Genomic DNA, 16541 nt, shown 5'->3' on the forward strand with positions numbered 1-16541 from the left:
CACAGTCATTTGCAGGATAAGGGAAATGAAAGTTTCCAGCATGGAGTGAAGCCACAAAAAAAAAAGAGAGGTCAGAGCTGAGTAATCAATGGTTTCTGGGACCAGGGAGGGGTCATTAGGATCAAGATTTTCACCTCTGTGTTAGGGAAGGAGTGGAACCCAAGGGTCCTCTCAGGGTAGGAAAGGGGATCCTCGTTCCAAAGTAAGGTAGGAAACCATGGCTCCCCTCCCCATGGTTGAGGGTGGGCACTGGGACATCTCTGTTCCCTGAGCTGGACCTATGGCCACACTGAGCCCCCTTCCCTTATGTGTGCAACAGACTCACTTCTCAGTGCCAGACATGGTGTGTCCATCATGAATGAGTGTGAGCCTCACATTGGAAACATCCATACCACTCAAAACCCTGGGGAAAGGCTACATTTGGGAGAGTGCACACCATGGGGCCATAGCACTCCCAGAACAGCCAAAGAATGAATCCTCTATGGATGGGCACACAGTTGACAGGGTTTCTAACAGGTACAGACAATGGGAGCAAATGACAGCAAAGGTAGACAGTGCTATGGACATCCATCTACTGAGTCGCTAATTGGGTTAGTCTCATCCAAGAAATACAAATAATTAGATAATAGAAATAATTTTAATTGAGCATGCCTAAAATATCAAATGTAATAAAAGTGGATATTGAATGCTTGGAATAAAAATAATGGTCATAGAAGAATAGGAAATTATTTAAATCTTACATGCCAAAAATAATACATTGAATGAACACACAAAATATCCATCCCATTTTCTTGAAGAGCCAATATTGGACATTCCCCAGAACATAGTATGGAGAGACTCAATTCTTTAAAAATTTAAATACATATTGAATAGCATGAGAAGGGCCAAAATATATCTATTGTGACTTTCAGAAGGAAAGCAACAAAAATGAAGTCTGGAAACAGTCTGAGAGGTAAATGGTTTGACATCGTACAGAGATGTAGATAGGCAAAGTAAGTGCTAGGCTGTATAAATACAAAAATAGAATCTGTATCTTGATAGTTCACAGTCAGGCTAAAGAAATCAGTTGCACCCTACTTTCCAACAGCAAAAATAAATGCCAGAGGAGCTCAGAAAAATACAGTCAAGGAAATACTGATGACTAGAAAATCCTCTAACAGGGTTAGCAGAAGATGAGTCTCTAAACATGAGGAGCCTCGGGGCACGTTTGATTTATTGGGAACATGTCTCGCTTGTACAACCCAGTACCTCAGCTGCATCTTCATGAGGGTTGAGGATGGCATTGGAGAATAAATCCTTACATAAGACGGCTTCCCTTCTTGCTTGTTGAAACTTTTTCTTTCCTTGATTTAAGAAAGGTTTTAAGGAATTTTGATAAAAATTGAGAGTGAAAAGAAGGTATTTTCAGAGATACAAGATCTTAGATGGTTTACTATTTTTTTATTTATTTTTTTACTATTGATTCTGTAAAAATATTACATTAAAAAAAATATATGAGGACCCATTCAACCCCACCACCCCCACCCCACCACTCCCCCCCCCCAGCAACACTCATTCCCAACATTATGACACATCCATTGCATTTGGTAAGTACATCTCTGGGCATCTCTGCACCTCATGGTCAATGGTCCACATCATGGCCCATACTCTCCCACATTCCATCCAGTGGGCCCTGTGAGGATTTACAATGTCCAGTGATTGCCCCTGAAGCACCATCCAGGGCAGCTCCAAGTCCCAAAGACGCCTCCACATCTCGTCTCTTACTGCCATTCCCCATACCCATTAGCCACCATGTCCACTTTTCCCACTCCAATGCCACTTTTTCTCTGTGGACATTAGATTGGTTGTGTCCATTGCACCTCTATGTCAAGAGGAGGCTCAGATTCCACATGGATACTGGATGCAATCCTCCTGCTTTCAGTTGTAGGCACTCTAGGCTCCATGGTGTGGTGGTTGTCCTTCTTCAACTCCATCTTAGCTGAGTGAGATGAGTCCAATAAATCAGCTTGTAGGTGCTGGAGTCTGTTGAGGCTCAGGGCCTGGCTATCACATTGTCAGTCCAGAGATTCAGATCCCCTAAATATATCTTAAACCCCAACACCAACTACAACTCCAGCAAAGTAGCATGAAAGTCTTATGAAGAGAGATCCCATCTGAGTCCAGATTCATCATGCAAACACCAGCTCCAAAGAAGAGCCATCTAACATTGCAGTTAACCCCATCTGCCATGACCATAGCACCCATGGATCTCTTTAGCCCTCAAAGGAACCAATACCTGATGGTTGTATCTACTTTATCTGTCTCTTAGACTCTGCTCAGTTGTGCATAAGGGCAATCCTTCTGAAAGCCTCCAGACTCTTTTTTTTTTTTAGAGACTCGTAGCCATATAAACTCATTTCTCCTTTCCATTTCCCCCTTACATTAGGTCAAACAGCATTTTAAAGTCATGTTATTATATGTAGACAGGGATATTCTGCTGATCCGCATTGAACCTTCCTTTCCAGGTCATTTTCCAGTTGCATCATCAGTTGGTAGTTGATAGTGATCCCTCGGTGCCAGGGAGGCTCATCCCTGAGTGTCATGTCCCATGCTGGGGGGAAGGCATTGCATTTACATGCTGAGTTTGGCTTCGAGACTGGTAGATGGTTTACTATTTACACCCACACTGAAAGCAAAACGAAAGTATAATTAGTTCATTGTTGTACCTAAAGGAGTAGAATATTCAGAAATTTAAATGTAAATACATATGTTAAAATGGAATAAAATATCTAAAATTAGAATTAGAGTGTATAACTTCCAAACTGTTTGGATCAACTAAATGAAATAAATGTTGATCATTTCAATGGATTCTATCAATCCCCTCTTGCTGATTAATCTATTAAAAAGTTATAATGTCAGAAAATGCATAAAAAGATAGCAGTGTGGACAAAATGTATCAATAAGTAGGAAATGGAAGAAGTCAGATAGCATAGATTTGTATTTATGGAAATGAAAATATATGTGCAATGTATTGTTAAGAAAAAAATCAATCAATTAATGAATCAACGAAGCGAGGGCAAAGCACACCCTCCTGCAAGCTACCATTTGTGTGAAAGTGTAGGTAGAGGGCAATGCATGTGAATAGTGTATCTCTGGGAAGAGGCTGAAGAAAGAGGAGACTGGCTGACTCTTGGAAGGCAGACTGGGAAGGAAGTAAGAAGGATCATGGTGTTAGGGCAACATTTCTTGTCTCTCCATAAGCTCTAGTTAAAATTTTAGTGTATTTACCTAGTGCATCAATTGCAGTTACAATGTCAAGTAGGCTTTGGTGGGCAAAATGTAATTCAAGAGAGCATGTGGAAGCAGAATATGCAGGTATTTAGTAGGAAATGTGATCTAATGAGAAAAAGAGGTGCTTGGATCAGATTTGTGGAAACTGATGTGGAGAATCATAGGTGATTTGTGTATACATATGGACTGTGGTGTCGTCAAGGCTCAGTGACTTATGGGATTTGTGTTTCAGGGTGAAGAATTCAATCATGAATGGCTTCAATTTTTATGTCTTCATCGAGTGAGCGGATGAGAGTGCCATTCCTTTCCAAGCTTCAGCTGTACAGTGAGTACTCCTGAGTTCCAGATGTTAATTCTGGCAGTAGACAAGGATGTGAAGAATTAGATGCCAAACCCACGATGCTCTTTTCCCCAAAGGAGAATTCTGACCAATGAACATCCAATTTCAACACAATGAGACTCAACTTTGTCACCCATCAAGCTCCCTCCCTGAAATGAAGGTGTCAAACTACTTTCCACGAATGTGATGCTGCTCAAATACAGAAACAATAATCTCTTGGATTCAGAAAATGGGAGTTATGAATGGAGAAATCTGTGTCTTTTTTCCCCAAACTGAGTTGGCCTCTTTCTGTGAGTTGTCTGTACCTTTTTCCCATAGGTTGAATAAAAATGGTCCTAGCCTGGACCTTTCTCTTTACTTTTCCTTCTTGCACATCCATAAAAACCTAATTGGTAGATAAGCGTGGAGTTTATCATTCTTTGAGGAGGAATGTGAGAACTATTCTGTAGGATGTAGCAGAGATGAATTCTCATGCAGGGGAGAATAAATTCAGGTTCTTCCCCATAACATCAAGTTATCACTTCTAAATCTGAAAACATGAAGCTCATAAAAATTGGGACAGAAAGTCCCAACAGATAGCTTTCCTTCCTTTTCAGTGTCTCTTAGAGACAATGACCATAGTTACTGGTGGAGGTGGGACATGTCCGGACTGAAGTCCCTGGACAGGTGAATTCTAATGCCTCCTTTCCTAAGAAAGCAGTTGCACACATGACCAGAACTTATTTTTGAAATCCCAGGTGTGATTCTACACTTATCCAAGTGGGGAAAAAAATGCCCAAAGTTAGGTAAAGTTTCATCAATGATCTTCATCCCAAGAGTGTTGAGACAACTCAACTTCAGCTTCTAACTCCCAGTGAATATCCCTGAAATAAGAGGTCCTTCTGGCCCTTCATATTCTGAGTCTGATTGTGTGAGTGCCTGGGGTGACCCCTATGGAGCCCATGAAAGCAGGACCAAGGACACAGCCGAGGGATTGTGTAGGCTCTTCTCCTCAACATCCTCTGAGACTCTTCTCCCTCCTGCATTTCCTCCCACACTGAACACCCAAGAAACATCAATATCCTAAGGGTCCCTAAGACTTGAGACCCCTTCCCTTAATCTCTATTTTCCTTCCCAGCTCCTCTGGGAAGAACACTTTCTGGAAAATTTTAAATAAAAGGATAATTGACAGGGGACACATTGTTGGCAGGAAGTTCTCCAGGGCATATATCCAGGGTACATAAAAATGTTTGGATATTTTCATGGTGGATACAATTCAAAACAACAACTGAGGGAGTGCTGAGTTCCTAGCCAGGGGAGCTCTATCACAGTCCCTAAAGGAACAGCAACTGTCCCCCAAGTGCAATGGCAAAGACCAAAAAAGTAGGAAGGTCCAACAATGAGCCCTTGATACTAATGACTATGCTTGTAAGCCTGTGCACCTGAAATAAGAACATGGCCTAGAGCTGCAAGGTGCTTGAGTTATCTCCTGAGCGCCTCCGTGTTGCCCAAATGTGGCCAGTCTCAAAACCAAACTCAGCATGTAAATGTGTTGCTTTCCCCCCAGTGTGGGACATGACTCCCAGGTATGAGCCTCTCTGGCTCTGAGGGATTAATACCAAGTACCAGCTGATGATGTAACTAGAAAATGACCTTGAATAAAAGGGTCAACTCAGACCAGCAGAATATCTCAGACTACATATAATACCAGGAGTTAATGCTTTTTCACCTGAATCAAAGGGGGAAATGGAAAGGACAAATGAATTTATATGGCTATGAGTCTCCAAAAAGAGCCAGGAGGTTATCAGAGGGGTTGGCCTTATGCACACCTGAACAGAGTTCCAGAGACAGATAAAGTAGATACAACCCCAAGTATTGGTTCTACTGAGGATTACAGAGACCCACAGATTCTATGGTCATGGCAGATGGAGTTCAGTGCTATGTCAGTTGGCCCTACTTTGGAGTTTGTGTTTCTGTGTGATGGAGCTGGACTCAGATGTGATGTTTGTCCACAAGCCTCTCCTGTTACTTTTACCAGAACTGTAGTTGGTGCTGGGGTTTAATGTATACCCAGGGTACCTGAATCTCTGGACCAACCATGTGATAGCCAGGCCCTGAGCCTCAAGAGACTTGCAACTCCTACACTCTGGTTTATTGGACTTACCCCACTCAGCTAACATGGAGTTGAAGAAGGTCAACCACCACACCAGGGAGCCAAGAGTGCCTACAACTGAAAGCAGGAGGACTGCATCCAGCATCCATGTGGAATCTAAGCCCCCTGTTGATATAGATGTGGAGTGGACACAACCATTCTAAGGTCCACAGTATGGAGGAATAGAGTATGTATTAGAGTGGACTTACTGATATTCTATTCGTGAACTATTGTGATTAGTAGTAATCAAAGAAAATGTGGCATTGGTGTGGAGAAAGTGGCCATGGTGGCTGCTGGGGGTAGGGAGTGGGAGGGAGAGATGTGATGTGGAGGCATTTTCGAGGGTTGGAGTTGTCCTGGGTAGTGCTGCAGGGACAATTACCGGACATTGTATGTCCTCCCATGGCCCAGTGGGTGGCCTGTGGGAGAGGGTGGGCTATGGTATGGACCACTGACCATGAGATACAGCGGTGCTCAGAGATGTATTCACCAAATGCAGTGAATGTCTCATGATGATGGAAGGGGTTGTTGTTATGGCAGGAGGAGTGGTTTGAGGGGGTGGGGGTATATGGGGACCTCATATTTTTTTAATGTAACATTAAAAAAACAAATAAAGTCAAAAAAAAAGAGAGAGAAAAGGATAAATTGAGAAGCATCCAGGTCTGGGAGAGACTGTGACTCATCTAAGCTAAGAGACCTCTATTGCTCAACAATCATGAAGCTTATTCATGTGGATGAGGGGCTGCTGACCCCAAATGCTGCTTGTCCAGATGTGGGGCTGTGGTTGCATTTCATTGCCTTCCTCAGCCAAGCTCTTTGCATGTAAGTCAGCCTATATACCTTTTAACCTTAGACCTGTTTTCGCTTAGCATTGCCTTTGACCATAATGTGGCATTACAGAATGAAGAGAGTGTGGGAGTTTTCTGTCTTTTCCCATAGTTCTGAGGGGTGAGATCCCCTCTATTTGAGTCTGGACTAGGAGACCCTTGTCCCAAACCACCCATCTCCTCCAGGGCTTCCCTGACAACCGGGTTAAATCAGCCATTGTGGAGATCAAAAAGACATCTGGGGTTCCCTTACCTGTGACCTCGATGACCAGAGGGCCACTGGGGAGTGACCACATGTCAGGGTAGGAGCTGGGACAGCCATAGCACCTGTAAGTCACCCCATGAGAGGCCCTTATGGGCCTGGTACGCCCCCAGCAGAGAAGTGCAAGTTCATATCACAGGATGGGGTGTTTCCTACCACCTTCTTCAGATATAAATTGCCCATTGATTTCTGAGAGACACATGAGTAAGATACAGTCCCTACTGAAGCCCCACAGGGCTTGAATGGACTGAGAAGATGGGTTTGCTGAATAGTTGTGAGAGAGAAGGAGGAAGTTAACTTAAAGGGGAGCTACCTTAGCCCCATATTACCACTGGGTGTGGTCTGAGAGAGTTGAGGTTCCCGGAGACCATGTTCCATTCCCTCCTGCCCATGAGGAAGGAATCTCAGAGGAGGGGGACTGGCTCATCCATCTTACTGGTCACTACCAGGTAAAGGAGTCACTGGACCCTGTGTGACCCTCCAAACTATTATATATATGCTGGATTTGCCATGTACTATGTGTGCTCATGGATTTGATGGAGAATCTGATCTTGCCCGTGGAGTCCAGTGGGGCTTGCATGTCCTAGGGTTTGGAGACTCCCACTTCATACAGCTGGTGGACATCAGCAAGCAGAGACCCAGACACCAGATGGTTACGGGGCTCCCCAATGGGATCATGGAGTCTTGGTCAGTCCAGAAGGAGGGTTTGGAGAGGGTCCCTAGAAAGGAGTCAGATCTGGAGCTCCAAGTGGTTCTCTTCTCCCTCGGTTTCTGCACCTGTCACTCCAAGGCCTCTCTCAGACTGGCCATCCTCAACGCAGACATGCTGAGCACCTTCCCTAGCTGCCCAGGGAGTTCATTGGGCTAAGCCAGGAGTTTGGAGCTGGGTGGTGTAGGGAGGACTCACTTGCTTGAACCCATTCCCACTGGCCCTAACACAGCCCTGGAAGAGTTACCCATGAGAATCTTGTCCTTCCCACTCCCATATAGAAGCTCCATGGGTAGTCTGGGTCCCTGAGTTATGGGTTGGACCTAGTGATGAGTTTATTCTCTCCTCCTCTCAGAGGCCCAGCCTCCCTTTGACTGCCTTGTGTCCCTGGGACCTCACAAGGGACATGGACCTGGGTGTGGGAGGGAGACCTCATTCCAGCTTAAGGGACCTCTCTTCCTTTTCTCCACAGCTTACAAGGCAGAGAAGGGCAGTGAGGGTCTGAGTACCACAGCACCTGGCTGACAGATAGATAGACAGGATGTGCTAAGTCATAACTTTCCCAAATGGGGTTCTCACATCAGTAGCCTCAGGAAGGGAAACTGCCCTTCCCTTGAGGACTGGCTCTCATTTCCTAATTTTGTGCCAAGGATAGAACCCATCATCATGATGAGTTTTCAGAGCAGCTTTTAGGTCTCCACAACATTCTGCCTTTTTAAAGAAGTTGTATGACTTAGGTGAATTCACTTTCCTTTTCTGAACTCCCAGTAATGAAAATTGTCTTCTCACTTAATTCATTCAGCATATACATATAGATTCCTTGCAACCTGTCAGATTTAGGGATAGATACATCAGTGAACCAGATATATCTCCAGGTGCATGTAGTGGAGGAGAACAAAAGACAGAATTTAAAAATAATTTTAATATGTGTTCATCAATTGGAACAAATGCACCACACTAAAGATGTTGCTAATGTGAGAAAGTGTGGGAAGGGGAGGAGGTGAGACATATGGGAATCCCCTATGTTTTTTTATGTAATATTTATGTAATCTAAAATATTTGGTAACTGCTGAGACCAGCTCAGCAATAGGTTTGCATGAAGGGAAAGTGACACAGAACTGAAGAAATAAAAGGACAGAAAGAAAGACACAAGAGAGAAATTAAAGATGGGACCAGGGGGCTCAACAGCTTCTGGAACTGAGAGCCTCAACCCTAGTTTCCACATTGTATTTATTAGAAATTACAAAGCAGTATGTATCTATGTTTAATTTCAAGGCTGCTTGTTATTAAAGCTGTAGCACCTGCAATGCTAGGGAGCAGGCCATAACAAAGTTCAAACGTCTCCACACACAGACAATTTTCATGCTGACCAGACAGCGTTCTGTCTAGTCGAGGCCGGAGTTCCTAGGCCCACACTTCTTATCTGCATTATGGAAACATTCCAACTTCAGGCCAGGATCCCAACTTCAAATTCAGACTATTTTTCCACATCTCTCCCTTCTTTGTTTTTGCAAAGCAGTGAAGATAGATTTGGCAATTTCTTGCTGCTTCATACCCCGGAGGGTTTGTTGCATGTATCTGAGGACTAAACACAAAAGAAATAAACAGAGACAAATAAGCAACATTTCTCCTAGAACACCTCCTCCCCAACCTTTCACCCAAGCCATAAGGTCTAGTGGTTGTCGTCCATGAATTTAAGAGTTTGATTTGCTTGCTCCACAATAGCTTGCCCTTGGGGATTATAAGGAAGTCCTGTAATATGTGAAATACTCTAAGTATCTAGAAATTTTTTAAGGGAGACACTGGTGTAAGCAGGAGCATTATCTGTTTTTAGACACTGGGGAAGCCCCATTACTGCAAAGCAAGCTAACAAATGCTGTCATATGTATAGAGCAGTTTCTCCAGTCTGAGCTGTAGCCCAAATGAATCCTGAACAAGTATCTACAGAGACATGAACATAACATAATTTTCTAAAGGAGGAGATATGAGTTACATCCATTTGCCACAGAGAGTGAACAGTTAAACCATGGGGATTTACTCCAGGTTCCGATTGTTTTGGATTATTAAGAATTTGACAGGATGGAGGAGTTTGAACAATGTTCTTAGCTTGTGTCCATGTTAAAGGAAAACAAGCTTTGAGGCCAGATGCATTTAAATGAGTTAGAGTATGAAAGTGAATAGCTTCTTGTAAAACAGGAGTGACTAATTTATCAACGCCATCATTGCCTTGTACTAACTAACGGTCCAGGTAAATTTGAATGAGATCGAATGTGAGTGATAAAAACCAGACTTTTTCTATTTCTAATTATCTGTTGAAGTTTGTGAAAAAAACTTATAAAGAAGTTGATTTAAGTTAGGTTTGATAAGAGCAGTTTCAATGAATTGCGTAACCTGGACAACATATGCCGAGTCTCTGGTATGTCTTGCAAAGCAGTAAGTACTGCTATTAATTCAGCTTGTTGAGCTGAAAATCCAGGAGTAGGAATTTTCTTAGTTTTATATCCAGTATATCCAGCTCTGCCATTTCCAGACCCATCAGTAAAGATTGTAAGGGCATCAAGTATTGGCTGAAACTTAGTTATGCTAGGTAAAATCCACAGAGTACATTTAATGAATTGTAATTATCATTTTTAGGATAATGGTTACCTATCTGTCCAATATAATCAGCAAAGGCTACTTGCCATTGTAGATGATTTTGTAGGCAAGCCTCAACTTCCTTTCATAAAGTGGAAGAATAATAGGAGAAGGGTCCTGTCCGTGAAGAGCATGCATGCGTTCACGGTCTTTAAGAATAATCTGGGCCATAAAATCCACATAAGGAACCGAGGCAGGGCAAGATGGTGGTTGAGTGAGGGCACCTTATAGTCTCTCCTGCAAAGAAGTGGCTGGGCAGCATTAGAAATTCTTCAGGACCAGGCTGTTTCAGGGTTTTGCAGGGCAGGAGGTGTTTGGACATCAATTTGGTGGGAAGTAACAGAGAAAATTCGTGTAAAAGATAAAGTTGAGGCTCTCTTGCAGGGCTGCATGCGGGACGCTCCCGCCTGGGGCAGGCGGAGCCGTGGCACTGGCACCACAGCAGCGATTCCTGGAGCCTCTACAGTGCTGGGAAATTCATGAGCCCTGGGCGGGCTGTTCGGGGGCTTGAGGGGCAAGAGGCCTTTGCAAACCGATTTGGTGGGACAGATGGGAGTTTTTTGCGAAGCAGGGAATTTTTGATTTCGGACACGAGTGGTGGTGTTTCTGGCTAGAGCCCCGCCCCCAAGGCCGGCTGCTGATCTTCAGTGGCCTTAAATCGCTAGCAGTGAAGAGACATCGCCAGGAGGCTATTTCAGGGGCCTGTGGGGTGGGAGGCGTCTGGAAGCCGATTAGGGGAATCTTTTGCAAGGTGTGGGAGTTTTGGTTTCGGACACTGATATTAGTGCTTCTGGCTAGAGCCCCGTCCCCGAGGCCTGGCTGCAGATCTGCAGCATCCTTAAATTGGCAGCAAAATAGAGGTGCCCCCAACTGGCAGTTTCCAGGGCTTCCAGGGAGGGAGGTGTCCTGAAGTCAAATTGGTGATACAGCCACAGAAAAGACCCTAGCAAGAGGGGGAAATGTGGGTTTCTGACACATAGGTCAGAGTTCGCAGATGTGAACTCCCCCATTGGGCTGGGACCCAGCTGCGGGGATCCCTGAAGGCTGTATTGCACTGTAGTGCTCCCAGGATCCCTGTTAACCGGATTTGAGGTTGCCAGGTCTGTGTCCCCTAAACCGTGGTGGCCCACACTCCAGAGACTCACACCTCTTGAGGCTGCAATATCACAGACTTTTCATCCCTGAATCCACCACGCCCTGAGGTCCATCTGAGGTCCTTGATTGTCCTAGCCCTCAACGTTTGCGTTTTTCTTTAATTTTAATTTTTATTATTTATTTTTTATTGTCTTGGAGGCTAATATTGCATTATCTCCTAGTCTTTTCTCCCATTGTATCCCACAAGGTCTTTCTTTTTCATTTATTTAGGGGTTTTTAGTTGTTGCTGTTGTTCTTGTTCTATATCTTCTTTTCATTTCCTTACTTGTTCCCCTCCCTTTTCTTTACTCACCCCCGTTTTTCTTTCTTTCTTTCTTTCTTTCTTTCTTTCTTTCTTTCTTTCTTTCTTTCTTTCTTTCTTTCTTTCTTTCTTTCTTTCATTCTTCTCTTTTTTCCTTTTCTCCTGTCCCTCATTTTCTTCTTATTTTATTTTATCTTAACTATACAATAGGTGCTGCAGGGAACACCTCACATTTGCTGGGTTTCCTCATCCTCTGTTGCCTCATTTCTGTGTGAATTGATTTTGGCTACCTACACTATCCCCTTTCCCCCACATCTTGATATCTTCCATCATCTACTGTCTCTCCTATATTCCACCTCCCTTTCTTTGATCCCCGAATTGTCTAACTTTTAATTTCTAATACTTTTGTTTTGTTTTCTGTCTTTTATACACTCTTGAAACTATTGTCTTTCTTTTCTCTTTCCCTCTCTCACAAAAACACTAGCTTTTTTTTAAAGATCTTTTTTTTTTTAAGATTTATTTTTATTTATTTAATTCCCCTCCCCTCCTCCGGTTGTCTGTTTTCTGTGTCTTTTTGCTGCGTCTCGTTTTTTTTCTTTTGTCCGCTTCTGTTGTCGTCAGCGGCATGGAAGTGTGGGCGGCGCCATTCCTCAGCAGGCTGCTCCCTCCTTCGCGCTGGGCGGCTCTCCTTATGGGTGCACTCCTTGCGCGTGGGGCTCCCCTACGTGGGGGACACCCCTGAGTGGCACGGCACTCCTTGCACGCATCAGCACTGTGCATGGGCCAGCTCCACACGGGTCAAGGAGGCCCGGGGCTTGAACCGCGGACCTCCCATGTGGTAGACGGACGCCCTAACCACTGGGCCAAAGTCCGTTTCCCGAGCTTTTTAATTCATACCATATTCCTCCCATATTCAGTCAACTACCTCATTATAGGTACTCTATTTACTGCTATAACTCTACACAACTTACATGGATCTAATATTCATCCTCCCAGATCTCATATTGTTACTCTGTTAACATTTATTACCAATACTACTTTACACATTTTCTTTTCTTACACAATTGCCTTTCCCGGGCCCTAATACTTTCCTTCAAAGTGAACTCAGCCAGCAATAAGAAATTAGAATAAGAAGAACAAAGTGACAAAGAGAAGATATAACACTTACACAAAAACAACAGCTAATTAATCCCCAAGACTAGAAAAAGAAGCTAAGGAACTGATTAAACCCATCAAGATAAAATGATGACCAGACAGCAACAAAAATCTACAAACCAAACCAGTTATGAGGAAAACATGGCTGAATCCAATGAACAAACTAAGAACCAGGAAGGTGAGCAGAACTTCGCACAAGTATTAAAGATCTCAGAACATATATCACAGACAAATTTAATGAAGTAAAGGAAGAGGTTAACAATATGAAGACCACAATTGGAGAGGAAATTGCAGACATATGCAAAAAAATAACAGATATGATGGGAATGAACACCACAGTTCAAGAAATGAAAAATACACTCGCAGCAAATATCAGCAGATTAGAAGAGGCAGAGCAGAGAATTAGTGATGTGGAAGACAGTACATTGGAAATCAAACAGATAGTAGAATTGATCGATAAAAAAATAGAAAAAATCCAGCTAGGACTTAGGGACCTGAATGACAATGGAAATGCACAAACATACGTATTATAGGCATCCCAGAAGGAGAAGAGAAGGGAAAGGGGTCAGAAGGAGTGTTCCAGGAAATAAAGGCTGAAAACTTCCCAAATCTACTGAAAGAGACAGCTGTACATATCCAGGAAGCACAACACACCCCAAAAATCAAAAACCCCAACAGGCCCACCCGAAGGCATATACTTCTTAAACTATCCAATGCTCAAAACAAAGAGAAAATCCTAAAAGCAGCAAGAGAAAAGAAAACCATCACATACAAGGGTAGCTCAATAAGATTAAGTGCTGATCTCTCATCTGAAACCATGGAGGCAAGAAGGCAGTGGTATGATATAGTCAAGGTACTAAAAGAAAAAAACTTCCAACCAAGAATACTCTATCCAGCTAAACTAGCATTAAAAAATGATGGAGAGTTCAAAATATTCACAGATAAACAGAAATTGAAAGAGTATGCCAACAAGAAACCTCCCCTTCAAGAAATTCTAAAGGGAGTTCTGCAGAAAGAAAGGAAAAAACAGGACAGGCAGAGTTGGAGGACAGTGTAAGAGCAACAAAAAAGACGAACAGAGAAGAAGAAATAAAAACAAACAAAATATGACAAACACAAGTCCAATCAAAATATGGCTAACATAAAAACTTCCTTGAAAGTATAACACTGGCTGTCAACGGATTAAACTCACCTATCAAAAGATTCAAACTGGGACATTGGATAAGGAAATATGACCCATCTATATGCGATCTACAGGAGACACATCACAGACCCAGAGATTCATGGAGGCTGAAAGTGAATGGTTGGAAAACAAACTTACAAGCAAACAATAACCAAAAAAAGGCAGGGGTAGCTATATTAATATCAGACAAAATGGACTTTAAATGAAAAACAATTCTTAGAGAAAAAGAAGGATATTACATATTAGTGAAAGGGACAATCTCTCAAGAAAAAATGAACAATCATAAATATTTATGCTCCTAACAAGGGCATCTCTAAATATGTGAGGCAAACGCTGGAAAAACTAAGTGAAAGAATAGATGCATCTACAATTATAGTAGGGGATTTTAATACCCCACTATCAACTCTGGACAGAACATCTCAAAAGAGAATCACTAAAGAAACAAAATATTTGAACAGTATATTAGAGGAGCTGGATCTAATAGACATATACAGATCATTACACCCAAACACAGCAGGATATACATTTTTCTCAGTGCACGTGGATCATTCTCCAAGATAGACTATATGCTAGGCCACAAAGAAAGACTTAATGAATTCAGAAAGACTGAAATCATACAAAATAATATCTCTGACCACAGTGGAGTGAAGCTGGAAATCTGCAAGGGCCAGAGACCCAGATTTCACACCAAGATATGGAAATTAAACAGCACACTCTTAGAAAAACAGTGGGTCAAAGAGGAAATCTCAAAAGAAATCAATGACTACCTTGAAACAAATGATAATGATAACACAACATAACAAAATTTATGGGATGCAGCAAAAGCAGTACTGAGAGGGAAATTTATAACCATAAATTCATCTATCAAAAAAGAAGAAAGAGCAAAAATTGAAGAACTAACTGCACACTTGGAGGAATTAGAAAAAAAACAACAAAGTAATCCAACAGGAAGAAGAAGGAAGGAAATAACAAAGATAAGAGCCGAACTAAATGAAATAGAAAATAAGAAAGCACTTGGAAAGATAAACAAGAACAAGAGCCGGTTTTTTGAGAAGATCAACAAAATTGACAAACCTTTAGTGAGACTAGCAAAGAAAAAAAGAGAGAAGATGCAAATACACAAAATAAGAAATGATTTCCGGTGGATGTGTGGGAGTGCTGTATATTATATATATACATTGCTGTGGTCTAGGACTCCTGTGAAGAAAAGCTGAATAATTAGGGGGGGGGGGGGGGGAAAAAAAGAAAAAAATAGGATGTGGAATTTTTTCAAGTCAACATTCTTTATCTAAGTTCTTTATCTAACTTTATCCAAGTTCTTTATCTATCCTTTAAACTCATCGCTATATGCCATTCCCTAGTAAGGGACCATGACATTATATTGGGCTTCAAATTTCGGGGAGTTCTGGATCACAGAGTGTTTCAACAATGGCAATGGAGGGATACTGGTATGGGATACCAATGACAGATGATATATGACTGACAGGGAGCTGTACAGAACATATGTCCAGGGTGCATGGTAATGTTTGGATATACTCATAGTGGCAACAATTAAAAACCACAGTAGGGGGGGTACTGGGTTCCTGGCCAGTGGTGCTCTGTCGTGGTCCCTAGGGGAGCAGCGACATTCTCCCAGGTACAGTGGTGGGGACCGGGAGGGAGTGAGGGTTCAACAGTGAGCCCCTGATACTAATGACTATGCTTGTGAGCTGATAAACCTAAAATAATAACAAGGCCTAGAGCAACTTTGTGCCTGGGAATTTCCTTCTGTCAGCCTTCATGTTACTCAAATGTGGCCAGTCTCGAAGCCAAACTCAGCATGTAAATGCAATGCCTTCCCCCCAGCGTGGGACATGACACCCGGGGATGAGCCTCCCTGGCAACGAGGGACCACTATCAACTACCAACTGATGATGCAACTGGAAAATGACCTTATACGGAAGGTTCAATGCGGATCAGCAGAATATCCATGTCTACATAAAATACCATGACTTTAAAATGCTGTTTGACCTAAAGTAAGGGGGAAATGGAAAGGAGAAATGAGTTTATATGGCTACGAGTTTCTAAAAAAGAGTCTGGAGGCTGGCAGAAGGTTTGCCCTCATGCACAACTGAGCAGAGTCAGAGAGACAGATAAAGCAGATACAACCCTCATAGTGTTTTTGTGAGAGTTCAGTGATGCCTGGGCCACAGAAGGAGCTCAATATCGGGTAGTATCTTGGATCACATAAACACACATGGAAAGTGAAATCACTGAGAGAAACAGTGACTCTCCTAAGAGATTTCCCAATAAATTTGCAAATTGATTGCATATACAAATTTCCAAACACAGGAAAATTCTGCATAAAGCATTGTAAAAAACACAGCCATATTATGAACTAAATATATTAGGTGAAATATAAATATATAATTTGAAATATGAATATGGGTAAAACTGCATATAAAAAAACATTTTTCTTTGAAGCTGAACAAATGTAGGTTAATTCTATGAAATGTTAATATCAGACAAAAAAAGACACATTCTACTGAGTGAAGAAGACCAGACACAGATTACTACATATTGTGTGATCCCATTTATATAAAATGTAAATATAAATCAACTTATAAAGATGAAATTAGATTAGTGGTTATGTAG

This window comes from Dasypus novemcinctus, chromosome 18 (assembly GCF_030445035.2).
Source record: "Dasypus novemcinctus isolate mDasNov1 chromosome 18, mDasNov1.1.hap2, whole genome shotgun sequence".
Taxonomy (NCBI): domain Eukaryota; kingdom Metazoa; phylum Chordata; class Mammalia; order Cingulata; family Dasypodidae; genus Dasypus; species Dasypus novemcinctus.